Genomic DNA, 17,144 nt, shown 5'->3' on the forward strand with positions numbered 1-17,144 from the left:
CCTCACCCACAAATTCTTTAAGCCAATAATTTAGCACAAAGATAGCCATTGTTGAGGACTGTCATTTTCTAGATACACTTCTGGTCCCTCAACCAGTATTTTGCTGTCCCACCTGATGTCTTCATAGATGAATCAATGTTGAGCTTGGACTGCAGAGACCCAGATTCAAATATTATGGTGAAGCTCACCAGGTAGCCTTGGGACAAGTTCCTATCGCAACCTAACCTACCCCACAGCCATTTTATATGTATTAGAAGTACATATAACCCCTACTAACTGGTAGGGGTGTGTATGGGCCCATTTTTTGTGGTCCATTTGAACCAAATTCAAACAAAATTGTCATTCTGTAAACCAGTTCAGTCAAACCCATCGGTGATTCGGTCTGTTCAATCGAACCAGGTCAGATCGGTTTGATCCGGTTTGAAGGGCTATGATTGTAAAGGGGACTCTGGTGAGGATTTCCCTTTACAAGCAAAGGGAAAATCTTGCTTCTAAGGGTGGCCAGGGGGAGGGCCAAGGGGGCACCTTACCAGTGGCTCCTCTGACTCCCAGGGCTCCCTCCCAGTAGCACAGACTGCACTGCTGGGGGTAGCACTGAGGTTTAGAGGAGCCAGTGCTGGTAAGGTGCCCTCTCCCCCCCACCCCCACCTCCTTAGAAGCCTTTTAAAGGCAGGATTCCTCTTTGCTTGTAAAGGGGAATCCTCACTTGAGTCCCATTTACAAGCATAGCTCCTCAAACCAGTCTGTAAACAGACCAAGCCCATTTTGAACTCGGACCAGATGCCTTTTTTTGGAGGCTGGTTCAGTTTGAGTTTGAACTGGGTCAGTTCGATTCGAACCAGTTCTGAACATCTCTAATAACTCGGAGTGGGGGATACCTTTTAAACTGAGGGAACTTATATTTAGCAGGAGAGAGCAACAGTACCTCTTCAGTTCAGCATAGCATATCTCCAGTGGCTGTTATTGTATGCACATGTGTGCACACACGCACATGTGTGTGTTTAGATTGTGAGCCCTTCTGGAGACAGGGAGTGATTTCCCCATACGTTGTGCCATGTAAATCATTTTGAGGATTTTTTGTTGAAAAGGACAATATCAGAGAGATAGTATAATATCTTTCCACTCCTATTACAGGGTTATCAAACCAGTTTTTCATTTGATTAAAACCAAGCACATGTAGTAAATATGCCACCTTGCTGGTCCTCCTCGTGCTTCTCCAATATGGTGTAAGCCTGACATTTATAGTTCAATTTCTATACCACCTTTCATTAACACTCATCCCAAAGTGGTTTACAAAAGTTAATACAATAAAATCCCTAAAAAAATATTAAAATTGATTAAAAACAAGAGAACCACAAAAAGCAGCATCCATAAAATAACCAAAAGCAGGAGGGTAGAGAGACCAGCAACCCCTAAAGGGTAAAAGCCTGAGCAAATAAAGTATTTAGTTGTCTTTTAAGAAGCAGCCACAGATGTCAGATAATGTACCTCCCATGGAGAGAGCATTTCTCTTACAAAAATGGTAAACCGCCAGAGATGCAAGTTTGGGGTGGTATAGAAATATTTTACATAAATAAATTTTAAAAAATGTCAAAGTCTGTGGGCAACAACAGAGAAGATGTCTCACGTGCATGATAACCAAGCCTCCCTCAATATCAGCATGTGGAGCTGAGCCCCCTCCAATGAGCTTTCTGGGCAGGCAGAAACCTTTGGGAATAGGTGGTCCTTCAGATATCCAGGACCCAAACCATTAAGGACTTCAAAAGGTGATAACCTTTAACTCCTCCCATCATACCTGACTGTTGGTCACTATAGCTGGAGATGGCAGTTGTAGTCCAAAATCAGCTGGAGGACTGAAATTGTGCAGTTGTGCTGGTGAATCTTTCCAGTAGCTAACTATTAATTACCAGTCTTAATTAAATCCCCATCTTCACGTAACACACATGTATTAGTGTCAGAGCAGGGGAGTCCAACGGTAGCCATGAAATTCACTGGGTGACTTTAGGCCGGTTATTCTCTTCAGTCTAACCTACCTCACAGAATTATTGTGAGGATAAAAGTGGAGAAAGAGAAGCACATACACTGTCCCGAGCTCCTGGGAGGAAGGGAAGGATATATATTTCATAAGAAATACATCTATATAGTAAAGACTGCCTTTAGCTGTTGCGGGCCGCAGGCCAAGAGCTATCTGTAGATTCTCCTATGAAGTGATGCCTCATATTTAGCTGTGGAAGATCAACTTTTCCCTCCTGTCACAGCAGTTGCGCCACCGCCACCAACTCACCTGGGCCCCATAACACCCTCTGCTTGACAAATCAGAGCACACCACAGGACCAGAGTTGGAGGGCAGCTGCTGTGTCCTGGTAGTGACAACCTTTCAACATGCATAGGAGTGAGGGAGGAATAAGGTGTAGGGAGTTAAATCTGCACAAGCCATCCGCTGGTGCTAATAGCTGCTAATCAACTTTCTATTGATTTGCAAATTGTGTTGCAGGCGAAGATAACCTTTTAGATTTGAAATGATGCTTGCATAGGTACAGCACAGAAACAGCTTTGTGCCTTAAGAGAATACAAATTTGAGGTTCTTCTGACTGTCAAAATTCAACAGATGAGAATTACTGTGAGATATGGAGTTTATTCACACAACCGAAAAGTGGGTAGGCCAATGCCCTACCCAGGTTTGGGAACTGTGTGTGCTCCCAATTTTCACTTGTGTTTTTGTGGGGTGGGGGGAGGTAGGAAGAGGGAGAAGTGATTGTGTGGAATCAAGGTAGGAGGAAAAGCTGGGTAAGACAGCACTGCCCTACCCAGTTTTCAGTTGTGTGAAAAGCCTCATGTTCTCCTAACAATTCTTCCCTGCTGTATATAAAGAAAATTTCAAAAATTCAATTTTTTGAAATTTCTAATATTTAAAATTTTTCCAACTATACTGGAAAACAAGGGATGCACAACTTTGGTCCTCCTATAGATGTTGTACTACAATCTTGATCCTTTAAATGTTGCTCACCCCATTGTTTACATTCCACTAATCCACTTCATGAACTTCACATCATTCTCCAGTGCCTGTAGACGCATCTTTGTTGCCACAGACCAGAGAGAAATTGTGCAGGCAACATCCTCTTCTAGCATAGCAAACTTGTTTGAGAAGGCCTTCTCTTGGGCAGACATCACCGTATTGTGCTATATCACCGTATGAACCATCTTCTCCAGCTCCTCACCTGCAGGAGAAGAAAAAGACAGAAGCAAGCAACTGAGGAAAGGGAATTCTCAGCTGTCCTGTCAGAGTTTCCCACCATCATCCATGCTCCAAGAAGCAGGGAGAAACACTGTGAAATACTGGGAAGGGTCCCCATCAGGATCTAAACAAACTGCCCTACCACCTCTGGGTTTATGGTGGAGTGTAAGGGGCCAGACCAGAGATGGGATACTGCTCTGTCTGTGCTCCTGAGTGCACAGAGAGCAGAAGAAGGGAAATCGGTTGTCTCCAGTCCCACTCCCACAAAAGGGTGCACCATCAGAGGATAAAAAGAGACTCCTGAGGCTTTGTGTTGGGACAGTTCATTCATCATGAGCAGTTGCATTAATTCATGAGCAGTAATGCACTACAACATACAGCACTGGAAACTCATATATAGAGGAGTCTCAGAGGTGGATGAGGACTCTGTTTGCGTCCCTGTTTACACTACCTGCGGCCTCAACTGGCATCTGGGCTCTGTAAAGGAAGAAATAATAGAAGTAAGACACAATGTGCATTAGCTGGGCAGAACCATGGCACCCTTCCACGGGTTGGATTTTCTACTTTGCAGAGGGAGTGGATTTTCATGGGGAGTAGTGCTTTGCAATTTATTCATAAATGATTTAAAAGTTGGGGTAAGCAGCAAGGTGGACAAATTTGAAAACAACACAAAACTATTTAGGGTGGGGAAATCCAAAACAGATTGTGAGGAGCTCCAAAAGGATCTCTCCTAACTGGAGGAGCGGGCAACAAAATGGCAAATATGATTCAATGTAAGTGCAAAGTGATGCACACTGGGGCAAAAAAACCCAGATTCATATAAACACTGTTGTGGTCTGAACTGTTGGGGACTGATCAGGAGACTGAACAATGGGTGGTGGGCAACCCATTGAAAGTGTTGACTCAGTGTGCAGCAGCTGTGAAAATGGCAAATTCCATGCTCGGGGTCATTAGGAAGGGGATTAAGCATAAAACATCTAATGTTATAATACCCTTGAACAAATCTATGGTGCAGCCACATTTGGAGTACTGTGTACAGTTTGGGTCACTGTATCTCAAAAAGGATGTTATAGAACTGGAAAAGATGCAGAAGAGGACAACCAAGATGATCGGGGGTCTGGCACACCTTTCTTATGAGAAAAGACTACAGCATCTGGGGCTTTTTAGTTTTAGAAAAAAGGTAACTAAGTGGGGAGATGTTAGAGGTTTATAAAATTACTAGCTGAACTGGATGCAGAGCATCTGCACCTCTAGTTCGCCACCACTGCCATGTGCCAACCATCCTCCATCTGCCATCATTCCCACCCCCAACCTAGAGCTTCCCCTGCCCATTGACTGGCCAACCACTACTTCCCCCCCCCACCCGCTTGCTGCTGCCACTTTCTTCCTGGCCGACTGGCCAGCTGCTCTCTTCCCCCACCTGCCCACCCACTGGCCAGCCAGCCAGCCGCCACCACCACCAGCTGCCGTTTTGTTTCCCGGCCAGTTGGCTGCCTGCCACCACCATTTTCTTCCCTCCCACCCATCCCTGTCGCTATCCGGCAGCTGCTTGAATTCTCGCGAGAGCTGCCACACATGGGGTTAGCGATGGGTATGCCTAGGATAAATATATATATAAAGAAGATGTGGAGAGAGTGCATAGGGACAGTTTTCTCTCACACAGTACTAGAACCAGGAGTCATCCCACGAAACTGATTGTCAAGAAATTTAGGAATGACAAAAAGAAGTATTTTTTCACACAGCACATAATTTATGGAATTCTCTGCCATGGAGCATGTGATGGCCACCAGCTTGGATGGCTTTAAGCAGGGCTTAGACAAATTCATGGAGGACAGGCCTATCAATAGCTACTAGCCTTGATGGCTATAGGTTACTTCTAGGCTCAAAGGCAGGATGGCTCTGCAAACCAATTGCAGGCAAGCAACAGCAGGAAGTGGGGGCATGCCCTCATCTCCAAGATAAGGTGCTCAGGAAGAACCAACAAAGGTGCTCCAGCAAAATGGTTCTCATATATTACTAGAGAAGAAAATGTGCATGGAAGGATATTAATAAGTATGGTCAGCTGGCATGTTAAAACTGGAGAAAAGCTGCAGAAGAAGATATCCAGTCTCTACATAAAAATACTTGGAGACTTACAAAGCTGCCTATGGGAAGAAAAACTGTAGGATGTGTTGGGATTTTGTCACAGATATTAAGGCTGTTCTCATGAGCAGCCTGCAGCCCAGCCTGGAAAAGGTTGATTGTGTGCAGCCCCGAGATCGAGGCAGATCCCGGCACTGCCATGGCACCTAACCCACCTTTTATTGAGTTTAAGGGTGTGAGTGCACCCTTAACCCTGGTTCCGAGGTCGTGTGACTGCTTGGGATGCTTGCAGCCTGAATGGATACAGAGATGGGTGCCTAGAGTGCCCATTCCACAGGGCATCCTCCAATGCACTGCACTCATTGCATGCTGAATTGTGGGATACGTGGAGTCGGAACACATCATCTTGATTTCTGAAGATCTGTGCTGCATGCAGCAGTATGAATCATGTGGGAGTGTGGTTTGTGCTTTCCAGGGACGCACCTAGATGATTTTGGAGTCTGGACCTAAAGGCCTTTGGATGCGCCCCCCCCCCCGCTGCATTAAGTATCATCGTCCCATATATATATATATATATATATATATATATATATATATATATATATATACACATACACACACACACACACACACCTTGGTGCACACATTTTTAAACATGTGAATTCCTGATGGCACAAACAGCAACTGAACTCACAGGAATGTAAAGATTTAAACAGGAAGCCCTCACAACAGCAGAGGAGAGGAGTCTCCCCACCAGCCCTCCCCTCACCTTCTAAGACCCCAAACCACACAGGCAGCCCACACAACAGCATAACAGAAAGGAGAGGAGTCTGGACTCTGAAGAACTAGACTAGTATTAGTAATTAGTAGACATACTGGTACTTCACTGACGTCGCTGATTGTTGGGTGGGTTGTCATTTCTGGCCGCTGCTAACCCCAACCAGCTCCCTCCCTTCTCAATCCCACTACCCCTTGTCTCCTTCTTCAAAGTTTTTTTTTGGGGGGGGGCACCATTGCCGCTGCCTAGCTTCCCGCCTGCCTGCTAACTCCTGCTCACGGTGCACGAGGCAGGCAGGCGCTGACCTGCCCTCGCTCAGACAGAAGAGAGAGGGTGTGCACAGGTGCAGCTGGTCTTGCCTTTTTAAGGCAACGGAAATCCCCCCCCCTACAACATGCTGAGGCCCACTGGCCATTGTGCGGCCCGCCGGGGATATTTTGGAGACCCGCTGCCACTGGGCAGCAAAGCATATGGGTAGCAGGGCACAGCACAGCCATTTTTTCTTTCTGGTGGCCGCCCGCGTGTGTGATGCAGGGCGTGTGGCGGAGCATTCACAGGCCCCACTGTGGCGGTGGAATGGGCCAGCGCCCCATGGCATGAGCCTAAGAGTGCCTCTGGTGCTCCCCACCACTGTTCTGGGATAGTCTGAGGGAAAGGTAAGTTTAGCACAGCCTTCCCAACTCACCCACCTTCTCCATCTCCGGTCTTGTGCATACCCTCATTGATTGTCTCAGTTCTTTATATGAGGCATGCTTCTCTATGTGAATGTCTCTATGTACTGGCTTGGGGGTGGAGTCATGGTTTGTTTATCTGCTCCTTACTTGTTACCTTGAATTCAAACTGAGAGGTTCTCCCCCACTCCTGCATAAGAGACAGTTTGCTTATTGTTTTCTTAGCCTTTGTTTTAGTTAGTAGTAAGTATCAAACTCTTGTTTCTTAATTAAAGTTGCTACCTGTTCAATTACTTATCCTCGATAAGTAATTACACTGCAACAGGTTGAAAGTGGATTTTCAAAGTGAAGCATGATGCAGAAGGAGATGTCCAGTGCTATAAAGAAAGTCTAGTAGCAAAAGGATAGTCTCAGAAATATGATGAGGATTATGATGAAACTTTTGCCCCAGTAGTAAAACATTCTTTTATAAGAATGTTCATTTGGATTGCAGCAGCAAGGAAAATGTACGTAGACCATTTAGATGTCAAAACTGCATTTTTACACATCTGAGGACATTTACATGGAGCAGCCACCAGGGTTTGAGGAACCTGGTAAGGAGGGACATGTGTAAGCTCAAAAAAAGCCTTTACGGTCTAAAGCAAGCAGCAAGATCTTGGAATTCAAAGTTAAATTGCTAGTTAAACAAGGGTCTATTCAAGGAAAAGCTGACTCTTGTCTATATTCAAGATTTAGAAATAATAGATGGACTTGTATACTAATATGTTGGTGATTTTTTTGTTTTGTTATCAAAACAGAGAAGATAGTGGTGAAATTGTAGAGAATGTAAACAAAAAAATAGAAGTAAAGCAACTGGGGAACAGTTCCGATTATCTCTGAATACAAACAGAATGAGAAAAAAGATGGAGGTTATCTTCCTAATCTGAAACAAAAGATAAAACACTTGTTAGAATGTCTAGGTCTTACAGTTGCTAAGGGAGTCAGCACTTCAATGGAAGCTAACTTTTTGAAGCAAGATGCAAACAGTGAACTTCTTCCAGAAAATGGGCAATATAGGAAAGCAAAGCAATTGGAATACCTCTATATATTCCCACAGTAGTGTGTGTGTCCACACACACACACACACACACACACACACACACACACACACACCAGACATCACCTCAGCTGTTGGAATTTTAAGTAGCAAAGTTAGTACACCCACCAAAAATCATTGGATTGCAGTTAAAAGGGTAGGTACCTTAAAGGTAGAGCTCAAGCCATTCAGACTTGCCCGGAAATTGCATGGATACACAAATTGTTGCAATACTTAGGAGCTAATGAACCAAAACCAACTGAATTATTTGAGGAAAATCAAAGTTGTATTTCACAATCACAAATGGAGAAGACAAAATCCAGAACAAAGCATATCAAGACAAAATGCCATTATGCATGTGATGCACAAGAAAAAGGGTCTCGTGGAATTGAAATACTGCTCAAATGGTTTTAGCAGACTTACTCACAAAGCCATTGCCAAGAGATCATTTTCTTGCAGTGCGAGAGATTATACAAGTTATTGATCAGTACTCGAGCAATTAGAATTCTATTGCTCTTAGCACTGCAGTAACCTCTTCCGGCCACTAGAGTCATAAGATATTAGCAATAGCAATAGCACTTACATTTATATACCGCTTTATAGCCGGAACTCTCTAAGCGGTTTACAATGATTTAGCATATTGCCCCCAACATTCTGGGTACTCATTTTACTGACCTCGGAAGGATGGAAGGCTGAGTCAACCTTGAGCCCCTGGTCAGGATCAAACTTGTAACCTTCTGGTTACAGGGCAGCAGTTTTACCACTGTGCCACCAGGGGCTCTATATTAATAGGTCTGTCCTGGTCAGTTAAACTTCAGAACTATTCAGTTGCTGAAGGCCTATTTGGGTACGTTGTCTAGTGTCTCTCTCAGTATGTGATGTTTTAGTTTCATAATAAATCTTTGTTTTTTGAACTCAACCTACTGTCTCTAGATAATCTCTTGGACTAAACTTTACTTACAGGGCATATTCTTCTGGGTGAGGATTTTAATGTTTCTCCTCACACCCCCTCATGAGCAGATGCACTGAATTGCAGTTGATGAGCAGTAATGCACTATGATGTACTGGGTTGGAAACCCAGGTAAGGATGTGTGTTAGAGATGGACCAGATCTCCATTTTCATCCCTGCTTCTGCTATCTGTGACTCCAATTGGCACTTGGGCTCTATGAATGAAGAGACCCAACTTCCAATCCCCATACAGACTCAGTGGTCACTCACTTATTGCTCATCCCAGGAAGCCCAATTTGCCCTTAAAAGGAGTGTCAGGAGGATATGAAAGACAGCTTTGGCCCTTCAGTTTTGTTTTGGTTCATTCATTCATTGGAGTGCAGCTTCCATCATCCCCAATAACAGTGGCCAAAGGCAGGAACTATGGGAGTTGTAGAGCCATGTTATGGGACTATCCAGATTCCCTTACCTTCAGGTTCAGCCAAGAATCTCGACTCCTGCTTTGGGGGTTTCTTCACAACCTCTTCCTTCTCAGCCACCATCTCAAAGGCAGGGTGGTAGCACCTTCTAACACCTATCAGAAGACATATCAGGTAAGAAAATTACATGTTCTGTTCCCTTGCACATAGCCACACTTTCTGCAGCCATGACAGAGAGGGATGGAAATCTGTCTGGAATGGAGAGGTGCATCTGCATTGCATGAAAGGATAGGAGCCCAGATCTAGGGGAGAGGTCCCCAGGACTGGAAAGCACCATTAAGGGTGAAGCTAAAGTTTGGCTGTTTAAAAGTAGAAAAGGTAGGTGTTGCTAAAATACCTGCCAGATAAAGCCAGAAGTGGGTAAAAAAATGACCACCAGGTAAAGCTCAGAAATACCAAATATAGAATTGCTACCTCACTGCCCTCCCCATGATGTGGAGAAAACAGTCAGAAATACTTCTGGTCTTTTCCTCACTTCACTCCTCAACCTAGTTTGCAGTTCTCATTGATGACCAGACTGAAGCCATTGAATTTATGCATCCATCATTATTCTCTTATCTGCTGGTCTGATTACCTATCTACTTCAATTTGTTAAAACATAAATGAACTATTGGCAGAAAAATCCTGCTTTGAAATCCAAGCGAGTTACTCAGCAAGGGGATATGTTCTCTCTTCTACTATTTTAATTCCATCACTTCCAACATACCCAAATGCCACCAGTCTCTGTTCCAATTAAACATCTTCATCCCTTCCTCAATTTAGTAGGTGATTAAGGCTTAAAGCATGGGAAAACCAAAACTCAAAGACTTAAGGGTTAGAAAAAATATATAGTTATGATTTTTTTTGAAATGTAGTCTATGGTGTTACAGTTACTTCTTACATAAAGGAGTTTTAAATAAATATGGCATTGCTGCATATTTACAGCAGGGGTTGCTTTACTATGGGAATGGTGAAGGATAGTTCAAGTGCCTATAACCAATTTCTCTGGTTGCTCTTCTCTAGTGGAAATCACACCGGACATCGTATGGATGAACTTTCCCTTTAAGACCTCCAGGCCTCTCTACTGCTGTAAGAGAAAGTTGATTCTTAGCAGCTGAAAACAGACTCTCCAGGCTTTGAATGGTTTTTTCAACTGAAGGTTGCCAGAAGTTCCTTCTTAGGTCCTCTTTAAGGTTTTTGAACCCCTGCCAGCAACAACTTCCTTTCAGGTGTATGGTCTTCTTGAAAGGCACAGGCACTGAGTTTCCAGAATAAAACGGGTATACTATCAGTCCACAGGCACACCTATACCACACTCTTTCCATTTACCCTAGGGTTTCTTAACCTTGGGCCCCCAGATGTTGATGGACTACAACTCCCATCATCCCCAGCCATGTTATTGTTTCTGGGGATGATGGGAGTTGTAGTCCATAAACATCTGGGGGCCCAAGGTTAAGAAACCCTGATCTAGCCTATCTCCTTCAGCTCAAGGTCTCATACTATAAACAGTCCCCAGGCCTATATTGTAATCCAGGGTTTTGGAGGATGTGTAGAGGGGTATTCAGATGAACACCCCTCTCACATGACTAAAGGATGTTCTGATAGCATGCCTGTTAGGACTACTGCCAGTCACCTCAGGGCGAGCACTCTCTCGGTGAGGCCTCAAAGTTATCATGAGTGCCGGTGAACAATCATCCAAACTAGCCACTAACAGTCTTAAAATGTTTACAGTTACTCCATATCGACTCTAATTACATCTGCCCAAAGAATATTGTGTGAGTCCACATATATAATATTTGCTTCTGCCTATACCACAAATTGTGCTAATGATGAGGCATGCTGACAGGAGAAACATATGTATTGCTCCTGTCACAAAATGTTCAAATGATGGCTGTGAATCAGTTTGAAGATTCCAAGCTGGTTAAAATAAATTAAATAAAAAGCCCACAGCTGCTTGATATGCACCTTCTAAAGATACTGCGATCCTTCTTAAAGACTTCTTGCCAGACTGAGTTCCATTTTTTAAACATCATATTTCCTCAAACTCTCCATTTAACTGACACAAATGTTTCTGGCCTTGTTCACCTATGACGACTAATTAAAGAGATATTTATGTATCAACAGAAAACCTTCCCCTTTATGATGAAGCTGGGGCTGATTCAGTCATTGATAATGTCAGCATTCTTAGGCTTAAGAGATGGCATTTGCTTTTTGTAGCAAAGGTTACGAAAATGTCTTTGAGGCAAGATTGCTCACTGGTCAAAGTTCCTTCCTTATGTCTATTATGTACAAAGTTTGAGATCACCAGTGCTATGGCAACATCACCAGCAGGTAAAGAAAACTACAAGGGCAGGTTTCATAGTCCTTTAATTAGTCTTAGAGTTCACAGGTCAGTATTCAAAAGGTCAGATTTGGTTTTTTGTATGCTCATGACAACTTTTCAGCCAGGCCTAATACAGTCTGAGCCGGTGGCTGCTGTTCACCCGCTTCCATTGTACTCACAGGAAGGGAACCGTGTTGCACTAGTGTGGAGAGGTCTAATGCAAATCCCTGCACCAGGCCCCTCAGGGAAAGTTGGGCCATGCCTGCTCCCCTATGATGTGTTGCCTACCCAAGTTTGCTAGTGGGCAACAACTCCTCCCATATTCCCCAATGGCGAGTGCAGGACAGATTTTGCAGCATTTATGGTGGCAGTTCTCTCCCCCCCCCCCAATCTCGGGAAGTAGAAGAAAGAGGAGTCCCTGTTGTATCTCACCCCCATACACTGATGGGGATGGAGGTTGAGAAGAAAACAAGCTGCCACTACAGTCAGTCCCCTTGGCAGTGGCAGCTCTCCCTTTTTTCACTCTCTTCACTGGCTAATAATAATAATAATAATAATAATAATAATTAATAATAATAAATTTTCTTTTTCCAATAGTCTTTCTCCCAAAGTCCCCCGCATCATTACAGGAGTATTTGGGAGGAAGCCTATTGGCCAGTGGGTTGGGCAAGAGAAGGAGGAGCTACCGCACAAGTCTTGTGGCCAAGAAACCCAAGCAGCAGCTTCTCCTTCTCCCGTCCTCCCCACTGGCCAATGGGAACACCTCCTAGAGGCCCAACAATGATTCCATTTGTAGTTGGGGGTGGCAGGCAAAACTGCAGTGGTGTGAGTCATCTAAGAAGCTTGTACTATTAGTGCCACCATACACTGGGGGTTCAGGGGTTGGCACAAATAGGTGGGCACTCTGATGCATGTGAACCCCTGGCCATTGCATGATGTAGCTGACCCCTGATACTATCCCTGGATGGCAATCATACCAAGCATGAAACCAGTCATTTGTGCTCCTGAACAAGAATGGAATCTGAACCACTATTTTGTAAAACCCAAACAGCAACATTTTCTGGTCAGCTTATCTTTATGCAGGGTGAGAAAAGCTGCATCTTCTAAAATTTCCTCTTCTACACAAATGTTAAAATACAGATGTCCTACCATTCATTGCACCACAATACAGTTAACCACATTCTTCGATATCAAGCACCTTGAGCATTAGGCATGACGACTTTATAACAATACAAATATTTTAGTTGCTTCTGCCACCTCTTTTCTAGGACACTCATCTACACAAGGTGATGGAGATCGGCATCAAACACCATTCCCTTAAACATCAGGATGTCAGCTTGGTCTTCCCACAAACCATGCATACCTACCTGCACACCTTTCCAGCAAGCTGTGGTTTTAGCAATAGAGGTACCTGTGGATAGATGCTAACACTGAGAATGATCCGGGGATTTGGTGACCAAATGAAAAAGAGGACAGGATTTTGCCTACTTGTATACAAGGCAGAATTTTAACAGGTATGGCTTTTCTCACTCCTGGTCAATTTTTCAGTGCATGAAGCAGCACTCTTCTGCTCACCTCTTAAAGGTCTAACAGCTCTATGCTGCTCAACTATGGTCACATTATAGGGCAAGTGCAACCCTGGGTTTGAAAAATCTGCCAAGAAGGTGTTCCGAGCCAGACACAAAAGGGTTAAGAATGTGAATTTCACAGTCAGATGAGCCTTGTTAAACCTATCACAGACATCTGTAGGGCATAAAAGGAGGTGTAGGACAGTACTAGCCTCTGTTTCAGCTAATGAAGTATATTTATTTTTTATGCTAGTAGAGGGAAGTTTAACAGAACTTTTTTTCTTATACCTTAGAATAATAGAGAATCTTTGGCCATAATTTGACATTTATTTATTGCATTGACATGATGGTCAAGTTTTCAGTTCTTGAATTTGTCTGTTAATAATAATGCTCAGTTGAAAAACTATTAGAGGAGGAGTTTTCTTTGACTAGTGTTTATTACATTTACCCTTTTGATTTTTTTAAGCCTTCAGGATAGCCAATGAAGTATTTTATAAGGCTTCATTTAAGAGTCCCAGATTATATCCTGAAAGTTGTTACCAAAGCTTTTGAGAGCAAAACAGAGAATGCACAACTTTGTGCCTGTTCAGCCTTGACAGCGAGTGTATCATTGTAACCTGGGCAAGTAGAGCATTACAGTGGATTTGAGTGATCTCTTCATATATCATTAAAATAAAACACTCCAACTGTGTAAGTTGTCTCATGGATGCTGATAGATGTGCGCTTTTGTAGTCACACTCCACAAGCTGTGACTCCTTTAGCTAGTTCATCACTTCACGGTAATGTTCATTAATGACTGGCATGTATGAAGGAGTCATGTTCTACACCACTGACAGATATTTCATATTGCCTCAAGCACAATACTTTTCAGTGTAGCCAGTTCACACAATTTGCTACGGGTCTTCAAGTGCTGAGTAAGCAAGCATTTGCAAACAGCTCTCAGATTGTCTCTGGTTTGAGTGGTATTTTAATTCCTGACCTAGTAGAGGGTTGTTGGTAAGACTTCCTCACAAGCAGTCATCTGGGGATGAAGCAAAATCATGACATGAATGGATATATCATATGATTTGAAAGTGTAAGAAAGGGAGGTTCTGAACTCACACACATTTTGTCGTCACATATTGTTGTCATAGCTTTCCACCACAACATGAAAGATCCATTTCCTTAGCAATTTTACGCTTCCCATAGCAACATGACAGACTTCTTGTTAAATGGAAAATGAAAATTCTCTGGAATCCTAACCAAAATCTGGTAAACACTGTTTTTCCTCTCTCAATTTAGCATTACTTCTTTGAGCATTACAGAGGGAGGGGTTTTAAAAAGCTAAATGTTTAAAGAGTCTGCCAGAATGAGTTCTGTGAAAGTCTTTGTTGAGACAAGCTGGTGGCAGGGAACAAAAGGATGCTCAGTCCTCTTACATGCTAAAAAGACTTTGGTGCATTTGTGTTTTTATTGTAATGGCAGGTATAATAATTTGTTTAAACTGCCTTGAATGCCAATATTAATAGAAATGTGGGATATAAATATTTTAAACAAATAAAAATAAAAAACTCTCACTCATCTTGTGTTTTCTCAAACAATACATATATCTCTTATTGATCAGCTCCCAGTACAATGGGAAGGCAGTCTCCTTGCAACTGTGGAACAGCCCAATGAATATTGCCACCCAGAACAATTTGTTATGGGGTGGCTAACAAATAAAGTTTATTTGTTTGTTTGTTTGTTTGTTTGTTTATTTATTTATTGTTGTTGTTATTTATTTATTAACCCAGAGCATTCTGATTAAAGGTAGTTCATTGTGGGTTCTCAATAGCCCCATCAAGATGATAGTTTGTGGGTCCTAAACCTTTCTATCAGTGTTCCCAACTGTTTTGATTTGGGGACACAGTTTTTTCCAGGTCTGAAATCAGAGGCATATTTTATGTTACACTCAAATAATACATTTATTTCTTATTGATCAGCTCCCAGTACAATCGGCAGACAATCTCCTTGCAACTGTGGAACAGCCCAATGAATATTGCCACCCAGTATCTCACCTTTCTTTGTCTGGTTAGTAATGGCTCAGGAATGAAACTATGCTTTCTGAGCAATAGCAATGTTTTTGGGATTCCCCCTCAATTTTCAGAATGGATTGCATCAGAGATTCCACTGTATCTTTCCCTTCCTCGGGATGATGTCATTGCCTATATATCAGCAGAGAGAGGGAGAATTCAATTGAGTATCTCTGCTTCAAGAAACATAGCATGGTGGATGCCACCAATATGGCAGCTTATTTTTTAAGGCACACTTCAGCTGCTCTTGTGACAACTTAGTGTGTCCTATCACATAATCTGAGAATAATTACTATTTTGCTACTCTGCCCAACACCAAAAGGCTGTTGGGTGGGGCAGAGTTTGCGCCCGGACCCTGGGGACACAGGACAGACGTGAGCATCTGCACTCTCTCCCTGTGCAAGGGGGAGCTGTGTGCTTGCTGTGGCCAATGAGGGAGCAGGAGCCACTTTTGGATATGTGGCTCGGCTCCCTCCTCCCCTTAGTCTTAACCAGGCTGCTGGCTCCCACCCACCCTCCCGATTACATGGTGAGAGCTTAGCTGGTTGCTTTGGGGCTGAGTAGGAATTTTTGTCTTCACCCAGACTGGCACAGGATGTGGAATTTTTCGCCTACTCTTCACTGTGCTTGATTTCAGGGAATTAGTGTTGGGAATTGTTTGCTAGGAAGTTGGTCACATGAGCAAGTGTGTGGGCAGGGTAAAGTAAGTATTCATTAGTGTTCAACCGGGGGCACCTGTGTTGTGTGAATGGTGGCTCCATGAAACAGCACCTCAGGGTTTTGTGGCCCTTGCTGGCTGGGAATTGACCACTTTTAGGTGGCTGCTTGGCTCACCCACTCAGAGTTTGGGGGGGCTCAAGGCGGGGAGGCATGACCTGGGTGGTTGCCACCTCCAGCACAGTAAATTGTGTGGCTGGATGAAGCTATGCAGCAGTTGCTGCTGGCATCGTTCAGGACTGGCTGATTTGCTCTAACAGTTATGGGGGCAGTTATGGGGGCAGACAGTTCTCGATAGGAGGCTGAGTGCCCCCTGAGGGGATGGAGTCACCTGTACTCTTGTTAATTACTAATGCTTGCTGCATATCCTTTATGACAGATAATAAAGTGTGGCCCTAGTTTATCCCATACATGTGTGTCCTGTCTTCATCTGGGGGTCTGGGGGCAAAGGTTCCACATCTCTCTTCTACCCCACCACATCCCCCTCAGCTGGGCAATGGTCAGTACTGGATTTTAAAGTGGTTCACATCTGTAGCTGCTTTTACTCCATAAACACATACATAAAATTTTCTCCAGTTGTACCAATTGCTCTTCTGGATAATCTGTCCCTCACAATGGAGCTGTAACATCATGTTCGCAGCTGAAGGTGTCCTAAGATTTTAGTTGCAGTAGCTGACATCCTTCCTGACTATATTTACTTGAGGAAGTCCCACTGAAATTAAAAGGACAAGTTCCATTAAGCATGCCTAACATCTCCTTTCAATAGGACTTCCTTGAGTAAGTTAGGATATCAGCCAGTCTTTCTACTAAAATTTTGCACATAATTAAATCTATTCCAGTAACACAATGTAGAAATAAATCTGCAGAAGAGAGTGAGTGTGTGCTTTTTTTTCTGATTTAAAAACCAAGGTCAGGTTTTTTTAAATTACTAATGTCACTTATTGTCATTATATGGTCTGTTGGCATTCTGTTTTCATTGACTTGGTCGCATTAAACAGGTAGGTTTGTTTGTGTCATTTTACAAAGCAGAAGACATTATCGTCAAACTGCTCCAGTAATTCACCCAACAGAATAATAACCTGCAAGTTTCATCAGTCATGTTCCGAGGATTCTGAATAAATACCGAGGACAAAGCCCCATCTATTTAGTCAGGAGAACAATGTCGTAGTCTCTTGCTTGGCATCCATTAGCATTGTAACAATCCCAGAAATCATGCTTTGTTCAGCCATTTCCTCAA

The 17,144-nt window shown here is 43.3% G+C and overlaps 1 long non-coding RNA gene across 2 annotated transcripts; it reads right to left on the reverse strand.

The window, feature by feature from the left end:
• Positions 1–2,908: 2,908 nt before the first annotated feature.
• LOC128352428 (uncharacterized) lies at positions 2,909–13,219 on the reverse strand. Of its 2 annotated transcripts, none has more exons than XR_008320404.1 (4): positions 12,939–13,219; positions 9,260–9,364; positions 3,687–3,712; positions 2,909–3,218 (listed from the first exon to the last, which is right to left on the reverse strand). It is a non-coding gene; the product is annotated as an uncharacterized LOC128352428 (long non-coding RNA). The 2 variants fall into 2 exon arrangements; XR_008320405.1 differs by lacking the exon at positions 12,939–13,219 and adding an exon at positions 9,684–9,951.
• Between the last annotated feature and the right edge of the window lie 3,925 nt (positions 13,220–17,144).

Source organism: Hemicordylus capensis, chromosome 3 (genome assembly GCF_027244095.1).
Source record: "Hemicordylus capensis ecotype Gifberg chromosome 3, rHemCap1.1.pri, whole genome shotgun sequence".
Taxonomy (NCBI): Eukaryota; Metazoa; Chordata; class Lepidosauria; order Squamata; family Cordylidae; genus Hemicordylus; species Hemicordylus capensis.